Source organism: Castor canadensis, chromosome 8 (assembly GCF_047511655.1).
Source record: "Castor canadensis chromosome 8, mCasCan1.hap1v2, whole genome shotgun sequence".
In the NCBI taxonomy this organism is placed as follows: domain Eukaryota; kingdom Metazoa; phylum Chordata; class Mammalia; order Rodentia; family Castoridae; genus Castor; species Castor canadensis.
Window position 1 is genome coordinate 125,795,244 of NC_133393.1, and position 16,992 is coordinate 125,812,235.

The window sequence follows — 16,992 nt, forward strand, 5'->3', positions numbered from 1 at the left end:
AACAACAAAAATAACAAATACCCAGAATGCATAGGCTTTATTGATGTTTAACTTCAAGGCTGAAGAGATGTAATTATTGACATCTCTCCAATCTTAAAGTGTGTATCTAACCAAAAGTCTGTCTTTGGTTCAGCACAATTAATAATAATTTCATATTTATTAATTATTAATAATTTCATTGTTAATTAATTAATTAACTGTTTTGAGTAAGAGATTTTTACCTTGATGGGAAATATCTGTGGTTCTGGTTGAATGTATCAACAGTGAGAAGTACCCAGAACTACAAGGATGCCAGACATACCAACTGTTTTTGTATAACAAAAGCTGACAGGACAAATATCTATGTTTATACTTCCCTTGCATAGTACTGAAAGTATGTAAGTTCCTCTCAAAGCTTTTTACAGTTCTGTTTTGAAAAAACAAATTTTTAAAAAAATTTTTTACATGTAGAACAATAAACACATTTATTACACAAGCTAATTGTGGTGAATGACTTATTTGCCTCTCCAGGCCTTGATCGTCATCAGATAGAATTACAGCTCCTTGCCCTCTATCTAGGATATAACCATCTGCTCACCACATTGTCCTGCTCTGGATGCAATACAGGCAAGAAGTTTGCCCGCTGGGACTGCTCCACCAGAAGACTGAGTTTTTGGCATGCTTTTTCTTTCCATCGTATTTCTTTTGAATTTTCTTTGATTGTTTTTTGTTTAAAATCTCTTTCCCCCTCAGGGGTCGGCGTGGCTCTCTTCTTGCAGCCCTAGGGCAGTGCATAGTAGCACTGTCAGTAAGAAGTGCTTCAGTGAGCACAATGCAGTTCTTCCCCAAGTCTTTGTGCAGACCAGCTCATTATTGGATGCATTGTAGACAACATCAATGATCCCTGTTTTGTGAGTGCAACATTCAGAGCTCCAGGAGAAGTTCTCCACATTCAGCCTCAGAGCGCTATACTTTTTGTTGCCTCCTCAAACTCAAGACTGTGTGTATATGGCAGGGGACAATCTTCGTGCTGTCAGCCCTGCTCACACTTCTGCTTCTTGTGCTAGGTCTTTGTCTTGGCCCCAGTCTGGAGGCGCTTGTGCCAGTTGTCCTGAGAGATGCCCATTGCTCTGTGCTGGCTGAAAAGAGGAAAGCCAAATGTTCACAGTTAGGCTGTTTTGAAAAATTTATTTAAAAATGACACATACTAATATCAAAAATTTTTTTCTTATGTGGTGCTTGCTTCCACAAAATAGCTGTTTGGGGTTGGCTTTCTTTCAACTCCCTTTTTTAACATTTTTATTACCATATGTTAGTTGTATAGTGGGGTTTCCTTGTGATATTTCCATTCATCATTCTCCCACATACCCTCACTTTCTTAAAACAATTTCAATAGTTTTCATTTTTCTATTTTCATACAAATATACAAAATACAACTACCATATTCATCCTCCTTCACCCTCTGTTCACCCTCCCCAAACCCTCTAATACCCATTTCCCTGGACAGAATGTGTTTTACATTCTTGTCCTTCATTATTTTGTTTTTTAATTATTTATATTAATTGTTCATATGTATATTAATATTGTTTAAGTATATATTAATTATCATATTTCACACATGTATAGTGTACTCTTTCAACTTCTTTGAAATTTTAAGCACAATGTAAGCTCTGGGCTTTTTTTCTCTTTTCTGGTATTCAATATCTATCTTAAATTGTATAATTTAGAAACAAATGAGTTTGTACTGGTTGTCAAAATTGGCAAGCACTGGTGAAAAAAAGTAACCAATAATGGTTCTGAAATAATTCCACCTCTTTCCTGAGAGGATTAAAATAAATTACTCAACAATCTGTTTTCACACTCAATAAGAATAGGTGTCAATAAATCCAACTTAAAATCACAGCCATGAATTCTTTAATCTTTGGGATCAATTTGTATAAAAAGTATAAAATATTTCAGAGACACAGTGGAATACTCAGCCCAAAAGAAAGTATTACCTTTAGATACAAACCAATTATTCATCAACAGAAAGCGAATGCAATCCCAGAGATAGACTATTATTTCAAATCCAATTTCTAGTTATCTCTTGAATATTTTTGCTGTCACAGAAAAATATGTTGGCAAATGCACAACATTGATCCAATATTCACAGATGTTTTTCAGAATCTCCCTCAACAAAAAATATACAAACTACAAAACTGCTTTTTAAAATGCTGTTCTCTACCTGATACTGTTTTAGTCATTATTACTCATAGACAAGTTTCAATGTGATTCAATGATACTGCTGCCTGGTTTTCTTTTTTTATAAAAATATGCCTCAACGTTTGATACCAACACAGTTCTATCTTTGGAAATGCTTATCGTTTGACAACCTAATCTATCTTTCTGTCTAATCTCTTGTTAGTCCTTTCTCACCTTTCTCACTATCACCATGCAAGTCTACTCTGTTACATTTGAGAGAGCGATTCTGTTTAGAAACATCTCATGTTCATATATAGCATAGGATGTGTTCCATCACCAGGGCATTTATTGAATGCATTTTGTAAATACTAGGAATATATAGGTAAGTATCAGTAAATTATAAAGGCCTAAACAAGTTTGAGAGCTTTCTATTGCTTGCTCACTCTCTATTTTGATAGATAGGAATCTGATTTCAAACCCAATCAACTTTGGTAGCTTAGTTTCTCTTTACTCTGCTTCATGCACTCAACTTTCCATTCACATTGCACTTCATTCCTTACTAAAATAGTTCATGCCGTTTTATTCCTAAGTGCTTTTATCCATGGTATATCCCTCCCCCCTCAAAATGAAATGTCCTCTTCTGGACCTGTCACACACCCAATTGCTTCAAAATTATAGTTAGTTATATCCTAGTCAGTAAAATATTTCCTAAATCCCCTTGTGAGAGTCATTCACTCCTCCTCTCTACTCCCTAAGTGCTCTGCTCTTTCCTCATTCAGATTCTTGTTTAAGTTATACCCCAAGGCTATACTTTCACAGAAAATGAGAGGTGAAAATTAAAAAGCACATTTAAAATTTTAGTGTTTTAAAAGAATAAATGACATAAATTTATTGCTATTCATGAAAATAAATGTCAACAGAAAGGGGTAGTGGAAAGGTAACAGTTTACTTTGCAGTAATATTGAAAAGCTCATGCACCAAAGGTAAAAGTGAGAAATAAAACTGCTTTGTATAGTCAAAATATATAAATATGTATTTTTTTCAAGCAGTTATTTTTGCAGGTCATTGAAATTCTTGTATTCAGAGAACTAATATTAGCATATCAAAGAAATAGAGATTTTTTTTTTCAAGTCACACCACAGGATTCAGAAAATGCATTCCTTTTTGTAGGTAAAATCACCAGAGAGGAATACATTAAAATAAGTAAAGAGAAAGTCTAACATCAGGCAAATACGAAGACACACATGTTGAAATAAGTATCTAGAAAGGGTTAATGTAAATGGATGACTGATTCACTTTATTATATTAAAACCTTTCCCTCATGTGGACAAAGGAAAACTAAAGCTAAAACTGAAATTTAAGAAATCATAAAAGTTACAGTATATGAGGAAGTCTCATGATATTCAGTTTTCTGTGTCAATTCAGTTTAGTCCCCAGGACTTCAATCCAACACTAATCTAGGTGTTGCCATGAAAGCTGAGTTTAAAATCTATAAACAATTGGCTTTATGGAGGGGCTTACTTTAGTTATTCTGACTAGCTCAATTCAGCTAGTCAAAAGAACAGAGTTGGTGTTTTCTGGAGAAGGAAGAAATTCTGCCTGTTGGCAGCAGCTTGGGCTGAAGCCCCAGAGTTCCAGGTTGCCCTTCCTAAAGATTTGCATCAGGGATTCTAGACTTTTATCATTACCTCCCCAAACCATGGAAGGCAGTAAAAACCTCAGTGTATACCTCCTACTGGATCTGTTTCTCTAATAGAATCCTGATTGTACAAGGCACTCACAGTCTTCATATATCATATTTACAATTCCTTTCAGTCAACACAGAGTTATTTGGAAAGCAGTTATGTTAAAGTTATAAGCAATTAATTGAATTTATCTAGGCTCTTCTCAGTATTTGTGTAACCTTCTATGCAGCTAAAATGATTTGTCTCCTGAGTGTGAAGTTTACCACACACTGAGCAAATTTAAGCTCTTGATCTGTCATGCAAACAAGTTCTCTTCAAGTATTCCTGGACTGACATGACATATAGGGGTCATCTTGAAACCTGTGAGTGCTCACGAACATGTGTCTCGTTCTCATCCTTCACATAGAGTTCATCGCTGTTTATCACAGCAGTTCCAGAGACCTACAAATAAAGACCTTATTAGAGGATGTGGGCACAATTGCTGGATGGTGAAAACCTGGGTAAGTAGCATGTTACGTAGAGTCATTACTCTCGTGAGAATGGCAGTGGCTCAATGTCCAAACACCACATGTCAGCCCACTTCTCTCCTTTTGCACTGTCACTATCTTAGGCTGTTTTCTCATGTTTCAGACAATCTCTTTGGTCATCAGTAGACTCTTCAATCTTCAGACTCCATATAGTGCCTTGATAAATCATAACTGTGTCTTTCTTAGCTCTTTTTTGAAACAACTGCAATTGTCTTTTAATCTACATACTAAAGCTCACACTAATACATTGTGTTTATAATTATTGCTTAATGTCTCTCCCATTGGTCAATAAACGTACAGGTACATTGTCAGATCTATGCTCTGTTTTCATTTTGATAGGAGGATATTTTGTACCTTGTAATTTAAGGATAATATTCAGAAAGAAAAGTATCTTTTTCCTAAGTGTGGAGCATGATTCATTCTTACACAAAACACCAGTGTAACTCCAAGATCAAGAAATAGTTTATTACTATCTCTAAGTAAGTTCATCTTCTGCTTCACTCCTGTTCCCTACACTTTACTCAGGGCTTAACTACTACTCTGATTTTAACAGCATAGACTAATTTTGACTTTATATAAATGAACATAGTATATGCTCTGAGGATAGTTCATCCTGGTATTATGTTTATAATATCTATACACACTGTTGAATGCAATTGTAAAGTTGTTCATTTTTATTGAAACAAAAACTTGCATTGTACAAATATACCATGATTGATCTATTTATTCTACTGATGATAGACATTTAGGTTGTTTTCAGTTTGGATTATCATTGATACCACTCGGAACTTTTTGACACATGCTGTTTCATGAACATATTCATGAATATATTTTGAGCATATACCTGGAGATAGGAATGCTGGAACATCAAGCACACATGTTCAGTTACAGTCAATAACGTCATTGGTATTGACTGTTGGTATTCACCAGTTTTAGTTTTTCCAAACACTTACAGGAAAGTAAGCAGGGCATTTTTTTCTGTTAGTTATGGAAAACATTACTTGCAATCATAAATTTGAGTTTTCATTTTGCAGATATAATTGGATAAATGATCATAATATAAGAAAGGTTATGATGTTACAAAACGCATGCAAGTTATTGTTAGAATAGAATATGTTTGAATGTCTGAAATTGCCAGGAAGTGCATCCCTTATTACCAGGAAAAGAATTCTAATTATTTGATGGGAAAATAAATTATTTACCCAAATGTCTAGTGTCTTATGGGAAATGTTTCTTTACAGTATTTTAATATTGTTTTTCAAAAAGGTAACAAACATAATTTTGAGATTTATAATCACATATCTACAATTTGTGTAGATGATAATGCATTAATAAAAACAAATTTATCTCATTTAAAACTAGGCAATTGAATCATATTTGAAATCAGTTTGTAATAATTGGGGACTGCACTGATTCAGATATTTGATTTGTTTTTCAGGAGAGACAGATAAGTAACAAAGAAAAATAATAGTGATTTTTTGAAAAGACTGAAATAACTTGAAATAAATAAAGCATTAATTTTAGATGACATACAAAACATTAAGAAGATTAAGGGAAAAGAGCAAAGAAATCAGTAAACCTTTAACCAACTTTTAAAACTTTCATTAGGCTTAGAAATGTTCCCATGGAATGAAAAATAACAGATCTTTCTACCCTTTCTTGTCATTGCTGCTCATAGATTAATCAAGAAAGTTTATCCTCATCAATTGAAGATGTGCCTTTCAGAAAATCAGTGGGCTGTAAGGGAGCAAATACTGGCAAAGCTTATTGCTATACAATCCAGTTGTTTCAGAGGAGAAGGGCATGCAAAATTTTAATAGTTCTTAGAAAATATTATAGAAATCATCCACAAGATTTTTCAGAAGCTGTTAAAAAAAAGTGTCATCAAGTTTCCTACAGAAAATTATGTCAAAACTTTGAAAATTGAAAATAAAATATCACCAAAACCTCAGAGTATCCTATCAATTGGTACAATGTATATATTTAATTATCTTTACAGAAAGCACCAGAGCTAGCTGTAGGAAGAACAAGAAAATATTAATAATAATGGGTTATATTTAGAATTTGTTCCCGTTAAGGCACATTTGCCTTTGTTACATCATTTGAGTCATTAAATAACTTTGTAATATGTACCAATTAATATACCTCACTTTACAAATTAGAAGACATGTTCCAATGTACCCAAGAAGACATGTTCCAATGTACCCAAGAAATTATTTTGGACTAGAATTCAGCTCTCTTCTATATTTGTACAGAGTTGTCAGTGATGCTTTAAATTATGGAAATAAATTGCAACAGAATTTATCCACTTTTTTTTTTCACTACTGGGGCTTAAACTCAGGGCCTTCACCTTTAAGCCACTCCCCCAGCCCAATTTTTTGTGATAGGGTTTTTCGAGATAGGGTCTCATGAACTATTTGCCCAGGCTGGCTTCGAACTGTCAGCCAGTTTTAAAAAACAGTCTATACAGTATGTTACAGGTAAGCAGAATATTACAGGTGTTCAGAAAAATCCAAAGACAATGGATGAAGACAAAGGAAATAATCATCGCCTACAGCTATTAGTGTTCATTGTAACCTGCTTTGCCATTGCAGCATTTCTGAATTTTACAGTTGTGCTACCAAGTGCAAATCAATGTATAAATAGCATCTAGAGTACTCTGACCCCACATTCATAACTAGTCAATGGAGGGCTGAGCCTGGGTGATTACTGTAAACCATGGAACCAGATACAATTTTTATAAAAATCTTAATATGAAGGCAGCCTATAGCCACACAGACATACATAATTATTATGCATTTTGAGGTATTTTGCTTTCTGAAGATGTAAAAGAAGATTGAAATAATGAACAGTTCTCTTAGAACAAGTTTTAAATGAGCACAGGGAAACAATTCCTAATATGAATAACAGGTATGAAATATACAATATTTGTTTATGTTACATAAAGTCCAAAATCTTCTTCCCTTTTTACATTCCCAACACACTTCCCTTCCCTCTTTGATGATAAAAAAAAAAAACAGTTATTATGGGGCCACCCCTATCTGAGAGTCTCATAGGTACAAATCAGCACACTTTGGTACCAAAATCCTCCACAAGTCTATAAAACTTCCTGTTTAGGGAACAACCTGTTCCAGATCTCCAGAGGAGAACAGAAAGCTCAATGTTCTGAAGAATCCTCTTCTGTGCTTTCAAGGCTCAGGTTGGTCACACACTGCTTCAGTCTCCCATTGTCTTCAAGAGAACTGGCTCCTTTACCTTTTCCTAGGAGAACAGTGAGCAGAGCCAGTACAATGTCAAGCTTTTCAAAGGTTGTGTGTTTGGGTGGGAGGAGCAGTGCTGCCTTCATGCTGTTTCTGATTTTGACTCTGAAAAATCGTGAGGACAGAAACACAAATATCGTAGTTATTCTGTGGGTAGAGAAGTAAAAGACAAAGAGAAAAGAAAAATCCAAAAATTAATCTTGTAGCATTTGCTTGGTTGTTTCTGACTAGTCCAGATGACATAAAACTTGTAAATTAATTGGCCTGATGCAAGAGATAAGGGACAAGATCAACTTATAATTCAAGTAAAAGAGAGGAAATTAAATTTACCCCCACACAAATCAGGAGCTCTGGAGGCCACATCCTCAGTGGGTGTGATGGTTTAATTTTGTCAACTTGATTGTACTGAAAGACACCCAAGAGATTAGTGAAGCTTACTTCAGTCTGTGAGGACATTTCCAGAGATGACTGACAAGTGAATGTGAGTGGCCATATCCATTAGGCCAGGGGCACAGGGGAACAAAAGTGTCAAGAGGATGCCAATTAGTACTGCCAGTTCAATTCCTCCCGAGCATATGCATCTGCTGCCACTACCATTGCCCTGGGACAAGAAGTCCCAACTTCTGCAGACTTTCAATGATCTTATACCAGTAACTCTCCAGGGAGCTTCCAGGCCTTTCAGCCTTGGACTGGGACTGCATCATTGGTCCCTCTGGTTCTCAGGGACCTGGCTGAACAGCTACTGCGGTGTTCTCTGGCTCTCCAGCATGCAGATGACCATTTATGGACTCCCTAGACTCTACTCTTGTAAGCGAACCTAATAAATTTCCTCTTACAATTATGTATCTATTCTATTGGTTCTGTTCCTCTAGAGTACAATGACTAATACAGTGGGTTAGTTAGAAAGCTATTACCTCATCTGTAGAGAAGATAAGAGACAGTGGTGATCTCATTTTAGATATACAGGGAGAGAAAACAAGTTGAAGAAAGACAAAAAAAGGAAGAGGAAGGAAGGGAGGGAAGGAAGGAGAGAGGGAGGGAGAGAGGCAGGGAGGAAGGGAGGCAGGGAGGGGTACATTCCCTAAGAATACCTAACTACAAACTATATTTGCAGTATGTAACCATGAAATGCAAACATGTAATTTAATTTTAAGTAGTTCCACTTAGTTTCTCCATCTTGCAGATTTAGAATTTTCTCTTTGGAGGAAAAGCATGTTAGGCAAAGAATTAAAATTATGCATATGTGTATGTATAAGTATACATTCACACATATGTAAGTGTACATATGTGTGTGTCTATGAATATATATGTGATTCAAAGAAATAAGAGCTTACATTGATAAACTGAAAAAAAATTTAGGATGACAAATGATTCAGAATGTTATGAAATAGAAAGCAACTTTGGGTGGAGGACTCAGTAGTTCAAACCTTCAATTCCAGCTACTTGAGATTAAATTTAAAAATTATGGTTCAAGGACAGCCCAGGCAAAATTTATCAAGGCCCTAACTCAAAGAACAAGCCAGGGATGGCAGCCACACCTGTAATACAAGGTATATAATAGGAGAATGTAGAATTATCAAGTTTGAATCCAGTCCTGGGGTAAAGCACAAGATTCAATCTGAAAAATGACAAAATAATAATAATAATAATAAAAGTCTGAGGGCATAGTTTGAGAGGTAGAGTGCCTGCCTAGTAAGCGTAAAGCCCCGAGTTCAAGCTTCATAACTGTCAAAAAAATGAAAACAACTTTGTAATCAGACTCAGGGTACTACACATAGCATCTCTCTTCAAATTAAAAAAAACTAACAATGTTTAAAATACAATAAAGTATACATACTTGTCATCATTGACTACAAAGACTGAAAAGTACTAAATAATTTTCATATGAATTTTTATGATACATAACAATTTAAATCATAAACTCAATGGGATGATTTAAATAGATGCGATGAAGACACAAAATTAGAAACTGGATACAGTTGTGAAGAATTTACCCCCTTTGAAGCCCTGAAAGACAAAGATATGGGACAATTGTAAGACCATTAAGACACTAAAAAGAAAGAACAAAAATCTGGCATATTAAAATTGAGTTGAACATTGGATGAGGGATGATAGGGAAAATGTGGAAAGGAGATGATGCTTGGACATGTTTCAAACTTCATGAAAAATTTAGCCAAGTCCAATAGAGAAGCTAAGGACTTCTCAAGGATAGATTATGTACAATTTTATTTTTAGTTGCCCTGGGATTTGAATTTGGGGGTCTCATGCTTGTTAGGCAGGCACTCTTACTTCTTGAGCCATGCTACCAGCCCCTAGGAAGCTGAAGTATAAATACATTGTAATGAATATGCTTAATACAAAAACTAGGTAGATGGTTAAAGCAGTAAGAAGTAAAAGACAGATTTGTAATAAGAAAAACACTAAACTTCTCAACAGAGCAATGGAATCAATCACAACAGAATGTTTGTGTGGTAGAAAATGCCCTGTTCTCTGCAGTCAGTAAAAGTATATCAAGAATGAAGACATGATGAAGATGTCAACTTCTAGTAAGGAAGTTCTAAAGGATATAATTCAGGGGAAAAACATGCCATACAAATGACTAAAAAAGAAAAAAATGTTGAGAAAACATATGAATAAATTTAAATAAGTATCTAATTCATAAAACATAAACTAATTTGTAGAATTAAGGAAAGCCACGAGGGCTCATCATGCCTATAACCCCGGTACTCTGGAGGCTGAAATTGGAGTATCAGGATTTCCAGGCCAGTTTGGGTACATAGCAAGACCTGTCAAAGAAGAAAAAAAAACAAACAGAAAGAATGCTGTATAATAATTGCACACAGTTCAGAACGGGAAACCACTGACATTAACAGATTGTAAGGTTCTTGCATCTTTGTGAGTTGCATAAATATATGATTAACTTCAGGCATTTGAAAGCGAAAAATATAACCACTAAATGAATATAAATAGTCTTTGTGATTTCCAATTTATTTGGGGGAAAAAGGAATGAGGTAATGAAAGAAAAATCAATCAATCTAAATAAAGCAAGAAAATAAGAAAAAAAAACAAAAATAGTTTGAGAAAAATTAAGATGGCAGAAATATATACAAAATATGTGAAAAAATTAGATCAATATATTTACATACAGTAGATTAAATTCTGCAGTTAAAAATGAGAATTGTCACACCAGACAAATTTATATATTGCAAACTTAAAGTATAGGACCACAAAATGGTTGAAGACCAAAGGGTAGAAAAGATGTGGCAGAAAAATGCCAACTAAAAGAAACTCATGTACAATACCATGAGACAGAATATAAATGAAGATATTGAACACTGATACACACACACACACACACACACACACACACACACAGTTCCTGTAGACTAAGAGTTAAATCCAGCTAGAAAATATATTAATGTTAAACTTATTTTCACTTAGTTTTATGCTACACAGAACAAAAGTACCAGAATTGAATAGTCAAATAAACAAATATACTAGTCTTGTAGTTGATTTGAATACATTTTTCCTCATCAATAAATCAAGTTGGGCTAGTGGAATGGCTCAAGTGGTAGAGTGCCTGCCTAGCTCTGAGTTCAAACCCCAATACCACCACCACCAAAAAAAAAAAAAAACTAATAAATCAAGTAAACAAGAAGTTGGAAATTACAATTAAAATTTAAATAATAATAATAAAGTCAAAATTGAATAACTTACCTTGTAGCAACATTACAAAGAAAAGTAAAGGAATGATTACTTCAAAATTCAGAATATAGTGACATCTATAGGTAGAGAGAAAAAGAGTTTATAGAGAATTACTTAGGGAACTAAAACAGCTCATTCCATGTTTCCTTTTAAGTTGTATATGGGCATATAAATTCATGTTTTATTATGATCCTTTAATCCAAACTTGGAACCTGTACATACTCTTATTCTGGATACAGCTCAAAATGCTTTTAAATAACAACAAAAATATAAGACAGCATTCTATCACATTGTTCTTTTTCTAAGCTCTCTTTGGATCATCTTCAAGAGAAACAAAACTCTTTTTCTGATTTTACTTCTCCCAAGAAGTAGAATACAATTCACTTTCTGTCCATTGGTGGGTTTCCCATAGGCAAAAATATTTCCTCATCCAACATAAGAAGCATCAAGCTATGAGGTTTTATTGCTATCTCATCTTGGAGATGTGGCTATGTAACTCTGACTCCAGGCACTTTTCATCCTTTCAACTTAATGTCATCCTCTCTAGATGAGCTAGAGGTTAGGGGGATTGGTAATTAGTTACTGTGACTTGACTCCATTTACAAAGTGATTAAATTTTGACAGGAACTGTTGGCTGATTCTCACCCTTTTATGTTTAGCTGTACCTTTCTTGTTCTTAAAATCACAGAGGTCTTCCAACTTTCTAGATTGCATCAATTAGAATGTCGTCCCCTTGCAGAACACTCACCATAATGGTGGAGGAATGTCAAAACTTGAGCCACTTTCCTCACTGAAGCCTAGGGCTTATCATGGTTCTCTGTCCCTTGCTGATTTCTGAATGCTTACAATTATAAAACTTTGAGTGCAGATTGACCTAGTGCCTTTTTGATGTATATGTGTTGTCTTGATGTTAAGCAAGTCATATTTCATATTATCTGTTAATATTACTTATTCTCTCTATAAGTACAATACACAATGTTTATTTACATCTTTCTTAAAGGATCAAATAAAAGACAAATGCTAAGGGCTCCCTTACATTCTTTCAGCCATTTAGGAGGTGTTCCAGCTCTGAGGTTGAGTAGAGTTCTCTAGGTCCCATGATGTTTCCTAGATTATGCATGAGATCAGCCTTTGGCAACAAGACCAAGGGGTATCCGAATTAGCAGTTGAACTGCCTTCCTGCACATTTTTAGCCTACTCTCAGGGAATGCTGCATCTACCTGATTTACAAAAATCCTTTTGAGTGGCAGCTCTTGCAACTCCTAACTGGTGGGGTAAAGTCTGGTGAAAGAGAAGTCATTATCTGTTCCTGGCTTTCTCCCACATGGACAAAGGTGTCCTCTTCCTTCATTTTTAACCCTATCTTCTGAAGGATACTAAGATCGATTTGAGAGCTTGGGTCGGTTACTAACATTCCATTCAATTTTGTTCTTGTTCTGTTGAAAACAGATCCCAGTCATGCCTCCTCAACTTTAATGCCTCTGATATGAGGGTTCTCTGTTTGAGAGCTAATTAAATTTTACATGAAGACTTTTTTTATTAGCCTTTTATCAACATTCTCTGTTTTTGGTTGTTGCATTGCTTTTCTTTTTTATTTGGTGTATGTTAATTGTATAAAGGGGTTTCATTTTGATACTTCCATATAAGCATATAATATATTTTGCTCAAATTCACTCCCTCTATTACTCTTTCTTATACCCTCTCTCCCTGCCTTTAATTTTTGACAGTATTGAGGTTTGAACTCAAGTCTTCATGCTTCCAAGGCAGGTACTCTACTGCTTGAGCCATGCCTCCAATATGTTGTGCTCTGGTTATTTTGGCAATAATGTCTCACTTTTTGCCCAGACAGGCCTAGAACTTGATCCTTCTGTTTTATATTTTCCACCACTACTGAGATGACAGGTATGTGCCATGAAGTTCAACTTCTTTCATTGAGATGGGGTCTTGCAAATGTTTTTGCCTATGCTGTCCTGGAACTGCAATCATCCTGATTTTAGCCTCCTATGTAACTTTGGATGACAGGCATGCACCACCACACACAGCTATTGGTTGAGATGAGGTTCCACAAACTTCCCTCCCCACTTCCACTCTCACCCCAATCCAGGCTGGGCTCAAACTGAGATCCTCCAGATCTTATGCTCCCAAGTAGCTAGAATTATAGGCATGAACCATTGGCACCTGCATCCTCCCTGTCCTCATTTATAAAACAATTTAAAAGGATTTCATTATTCTATTTCCATATAGGCATGTGAAGTACTTTGATTATTTTCACCTACCCATCATGCTCTTCTTTCACCCCCACTCCTCCCTCTGGCAGATTCCCAAATAGTTTGCCCATTTTATGTTTTGCCACTCTTGCCACTCTTCTGCTAGATTCTACATATGAGAGAACATGTGCTGTTTGTCTTTTCAGTCTGGCTTATTCTACTTAACATGTTGATTTCCACTTCCATCCATTTTCCTGCAAATGACATAATTTCACTCTATTACAAAAGGATAAACAGTAATGCTCAATACATACATGAAGAAACATTCAACATTCTGAGCCATAAAGGAAATGCAGATCAAAACAACTCTGAGACTCCATCTCACCACAGTCAAAACAGTAATCATCAAGAAAACAAATAACAACAAATGTTGGAGAGGACGTGGGGGAGAAAGGAGCCCATATGCACTGTTGGTGGGAATGTAAACTAGTATAGCCACTATGGAAATGAATGTGGAAGTTCCTCAAAAAAACTCAAAAGAGACCTACCATATGATTGTGCTATGCTATTCCTGGGCATATATCCAAAGGAATGTAATTTTACATGCAACAAATATCCTCTGGCTTTTATACTCCTCAAAATGTAGAGATTCTGCAAATACACTGGAATTTATAGAGTTATTTCTTTGGTAAACTTTCTTAGTCTGTTCAGGCTACTATAATGAACTATCACATGTTGGGTGGTTTGTATACAACAGAACTTTTTTCTCATACATCTGGTTTCTGGAGAGTCCAAGATTAAGTGGCTGGCAAGGTGAAGGACTGTCTCCTGGTTCATAGACGGTTTTCTTCTCATGGAGTTCTCATGTTGTAAAAAGGTGAAAAAACTCTCTAACTCCTCTTTTTATCAGGGCTTTGAGGGTTCTACTCTTATGACTTAATCATTTCTCAAATGGTTAAGATACTTGAGTGTTGGCATTTCAACATATGAGTTTTAGTGGGAAATAAACATTCAATTCATTGCACAGAGACTTCTGTGCAAAGACCATATGTATTTGATACTCATTCCCAAGTGTCAGGTCATTCTTGATTGTAGCTAGAGAACAGTCATTGCTGTGCCATCTTGGTAATGAATGCTAGGTATGATTTCAATGTGTTTCTCCAGCTGTGTAATTTTCTTCTCACTTGAAACCATCCAGTGACAGGTCATTGTTTCTACAGAGGTAAAACAACTGCACAGCTACTTCACATCCCACCCAGACTACTGGCTCATGGAGTCTTGTTCTTCCAGAGTCCATCAATATTGTTCACTATTGTATCTGTCCCTCTCCCGAGAGAGGTGTCATTTTATGAACATTTGATATTTTCACCACTTTCTTTGCCTTTCCTTTCTGTTATGTCTTGAGAATCACACAGAAATTGACCTGCAAATTTACATTGTTTAGTTCTCTGTTTTTCTTCTCAACTTTTTATTGCTTATGCTTCATCAGTTCAGGTGTTTCAGAAACGAGCTATAATATATTTCCAAAGTTAATCTCATCACAATGAACTTTTTTCTTTTTTTTTTGGCAGTACAGGGGTTTGAACTCAAGACCTACACCTTGAGCCACTCCACCAGCCCTTTTTGTGGTGGGTTCTTTTGAGATAGGGTCTTGTGTACTGTTTGCCTTGTCTTGTTTCAAACTGCTGTCCTTCTGATCTCTGCCTCCTGAGTAGCTAGGATTATAGGTGTGAGCCACTGGCACCCAACCAGAATTAAATTTATTTCTACAATAAGTAGTAACTTTGGAGGCCCACATGCAACCTGCACATCAATTCTCTAAGAGGTTTACAAATGGACTAAACACTGCATTAGCTTCAAATTCAAGTGTTTCAATCAGCACACTGTTCATGTAAGAATGCCGCAAAAGGGTACTTAGCAATTTCAGAGCGGTACCATTTAGCAAATCAAAATATTACTTCCTAGAAATCTAGTATAAAATAAATGTCACATTCATCTCATGCAGAACAGGAAATGCAGATTCTGATAATTAGTCTGAAATCAAAATCTTCATTGCTGTACTGTTGTAGAAGACTTGACCACATTAACTATTAAATCTGCCTCTGACTTATGTCACTTTAAAGCATGGTTTTATTGGAAAAAAATGATTTCAAGTTTCCAAATTTTGTACAATATACAAATTTGTGGAAGGCCACAAATATTTTGAATTATAGGCTGTTTTCTCTGGCTACATAAAAAATGGAGCTTCTGGCCTCAGATTTGCTTAGTTTTTTGTGTTTAGTTAAGTATCTTTATTAATCTGTTTACGTATTTGGGTTGCATGTTTGTATGTACATGTGTGTTTATGGGAGAAAGAAGAAGAAGAAGAAAGAGAAGGAGAAGAAAGAAGAAGAAGGAGGAGGAGGAGGGGAGGAGGAGGAGGGGGAGGAGGGGAAAGGGGGAGAGGGGAGGAGGGGAGAGGGGAGGAGGGGAGAGGGGAGGAAGGAGAGGATGAGGGGAGGGGAAGGAAGAGGAGGAGAAAAAGAAAGAGAAGAAGGAAAGAGAGAAAGAGAGATCACCTTCTGAAATGTGTTTAATTTTATTAAACTTCCATAGGTTTCCAAGGTTTTAGAGTAGGTGAAAATTCAATTTCAAATGGTATAGGGGTCCCCTTCTTTTACTTAGGTTAGACAATTGCAGAGATTTAGATGAGGTCCAGCTAAGTGATGGGAGGGCTTCTCATCTTTAGTCCATCATGGCTAGCAGATGTCCAAATTGTTCAAGTCTATATATGAATATATAAATATGAATGTGTAAGGTAATGAACAGTGTTGTGAAAATAAATAAAGTGAGGTAGGCTACCAAGTGTTCTTGGAGTGAGTAGTGGAAAGTCTTTTATGTAGAATAGGAAATGGATTTAGGATTTGGGATTTGAGTACAGAGCTCATGATGGGAAGATTTTAGTCATGTGTTATTTTGTCGGAAATTTCTAAATATTTCTATATACTGACATAAAGCTGGAGTTGATAAATTCAAGAAAGAGCCAGGATTGATTTGGCTAGGGTTTTGCTATAGATGCAGAGTGGGAAGAGAAAGACCAAAGCAGGACAAAATAATGAAGTTGTACCATGATGCATTGAACTCTTCATAAAAGCAAGCTTCTGGAGTTGGCAGGCTGTCTCCTCTTGAGAAAGGAACAAGTGTGGCTGGCAAGCTTCTTTCATGTCTTATAAATCATGTCTTCTAACCAGTGATTATGGGTTATTATTGGTGGTTTATTAGATAAATGATATAAAAGAGATACAAGATCAAAATTATAATTCTGCCATTTAATCAGATCATTTTTTTTCATACTACTTACTTCTTACTTTTTATTGAATGTTAATTAATCTTTTATGTAATAAAATTATGTTGGAGACATGTTTGTGTCTTATACACATTTAGTTAGCATTATACTATACTTATTTTT

The 16,992-nt window shown here is 35.5% G+C and overlaps 1 pseudogene; it reads right to left on the bottom strand.

The window, feature by feature from the left end:
- Positions 1-494: 494 nt before the first annotated feature.
- Positions 495-1,105, bottom strand: LOC109685479 (small ribosomal subunit protein eS8 pseudogene; annotated as a pseudogene).
- Positions 1,106-16,992: the final 15,887 nt, after the last annotated feature.